Source organism: Triticum dicoccoides, chromosome 2A, assembly GCF_002162155.2.
Source record: "Triticum dicoccoides isolate Atlit2015 ecotype Zavitan chromosome 2A, WEW_v2.0, whole genome shotgun sequence".
Classification (NCBI taxonomy): Eukaryota; Viridiplantae; Streptophyta; class Magnoliopsida; order Poales; family Poaceae; genus Triticum; species Triticum dicoccoides.
Window position 1 is genome coordinate 430,629,490 of NC_041382.1, and position 2,737 is coordinate 430,632,226.

Here is a 2,737-nt window from a genome sequence, read left to right on the forward strand (position 1 = left end):
GATCCGGCCAAACCACGCGCTGCCGGCCGCGGATCTCGTGCACATGCATCCCGCCGCAGATCCCGCGCACACCACGGCATTCCATCCACACCACCTCAGGTCATTCCCCTGCTGCCTCACCACCACGCGCCGCCGCCGAACCATTCTGATCCCCACAGCCTCCCTCGCGTCTCCTGCAACCTCCACGCTCGCCGTCGGTGCGGCCGACCTCCGTATGCTGCAACTACCCACCGCTGCCCCACGCACTCCCACCATGCATGACCATGTCTCACTTCTTGCCAGCACCCGTGCATCTCCCGTGCATGTCCTCTGCACATCCGCGGCTCTTGGTCACCATGCGCCCCTACCTGACCTTCATGGGGTGCCAGCCGTGACCTTCATCGCGTGCGTCAGACCACAGGTAAAAATGCAGGAGACAACCGTGCCTCGCCCATGCCATGGGTGTGGCCCTAGAAGAGGTGCAGCTGGCCTTCGCCCCGCACCCCTGAATGAGTAGTAGTTAAATTGATGATCACAACGCTCGCGTGCGGCTCTCCCTCTCTTGTTCTTTCTCCCTGTTTGTATTTATGCCTAAACATTGAAAACAATTCAATGTGTAAACTGTATGTACAATTGCCTGCTAGATGAAGCTCAATGTGCAAAATATATTGTTTTCGTTTCAGTGGACGTCACCTTCTTCTGGCGTGAGGACGGCCCCTCCTTCAGGGCAAGGTGGATTTGGACTTCAGCAGCAGTACGAAGAGCACTTCGAGGACATGGGGTGAACTCAGAAAAATTCGCCGCCCCTTGCTTTGGCGAGCTCAGCTGCTCGTCGTCGAGCATAAAGACGCGAGGAGATCGAGCTTCCCTACTATGATCGACACGGTGTTCTACCGTTTGCTCTATCGTGTGTGCCCGTGGCCTACCAAGTGACCTTCATCCCTGTTAGCTTCTTCTAAATTCCTCCTGCAACCGTGCAGCGCTCCTAGTGCCCAGCACAGGCTGCGCCTTCCTCGGTGCCTCTCATCGACCTTCCCCATAGACAAAGTAAAAAAGGTTTTGGACTTTAGCAAAAAGTTTTGGCAAGGCAGCTCACAAAAAAAGCAGTGATCGTGGTCTTCTAAGTAGCCTCGATTAAAAAAAGTAACCTCGATCTCGGCTACTGATGGTCACCATATTGTAAATTGATGCAAAGAACATGTTCTGATTATGTGATGTGTACATGCTTGTTGAAATGTCAATGAGAATTGATATTTTGATATTTTTCTTCTTCTTGAGGTTGTTTTGTTGATGTTTGAGAGTTAATATTTTTGCAAGTTGAAAACTCCAGGTTATGAATTTCAATGGATGTGAGACTTCTTTTGACATTTCACTCTTAAAAAAGAGCTACCAAAAATTTACCTCACATGTTGACACATCCGTGCTCATATCTTCAACCTCTTTCATGTATGTTCTGTGTTCAAAATTGCTCAATGAAAATTATGTTCGGAGAAGTTCATATATTACTACGTGGAAAAGTCATGTATTAAAACTACCCAGTAAGTGAAATGTTCTGCACACCATAGTTCACTGTAGTAATTCGTACAACTCCAGTCCAATGTGTTGATCTCCTTCACTCCGTATTCACATTCCAAAAAAATTGTTATGTTGTTTACGGGAAAAATTTTGTTGCTAGAATTTTCATATACGTATTGTACTATTAGAAATATCTAATTTAGACCTTCATATTGTCAGACTCTCGAAAGTTGGGAAAATTTAGAAGTTTGATTCACAAAAAAAGTAAAAAGAAGAAACCACACGTCCTGAAGTTCAAGCATGTCTAGTTTGTGGAGAAAAAAACACACACAAAAATTAAGTAAACCAAGAAGTCCAAATTAAAATAAAGCAAATCGATGTTTATACAAAATTCAGATTTTCCAAATTATTAAAGAATGAAAAAGCAAGCTAAAAAACAAGAAGTTAAAATTTTAAAAATAGAGCAGTTGAAAATTCATAACAAAAAAACTATTTTCATCATTTTCTGTTACAAAATGAATAACAACAAGAAGTCCAAATTGAAAAAACCAAGAAGTTCAATTTTAAGAAATGGAATAGTTCAATGTGTGTGAAAACCAAGATTTTCCTCATTACAAAATAATAAACAAAGAAGTTTGATTTCCAAAAATGGGGCTTTACAAAAATTTAAAATTTTCCCATTACTAATGAAAAATCAAGAAGTTGAGTTCAACATAACCAAGAAGTTGTACGATGTTTGTTACAAAACTAGGATTTTTTCCCATTACAAATGAGTAACACCAAGAAGTCCAAATTCAAGAAAACAAAGAAGTTCAAATAAAATAACGAAGTACTTTGATGTATACAAAAAACTCAAATTACTTCCTACTATAGGAAAAATAGAATTCTAAAGTTCAATTTATAAAATGTTTGATCCATATTTAAAAAACTATTTTTTTTCTAAAAAAATGCTAAGAAGTTCAAATTAAAATAACAGAGAAGTCTCAAGTAAATAAAAAACTTTCTCCCGTTGGAAGTGGTTCCTATTAGAATTTTCTCGTTACTAAAACATTGCGTCTTTTCGACAAGCATGAAAAATAGATGTATATGGAAAAATCAATTTATTTTGGTTTCTAGGAAAAATAGAAGTATGAAAGTTCAATTTAAAAATATTTGTTTGATGCTTATTTGAAAACATATTTTTTTCTTAGAATAAGACTAAGAAGTTCAAATTAAAATAACAGTGAAGTTTGACTTATCTAAA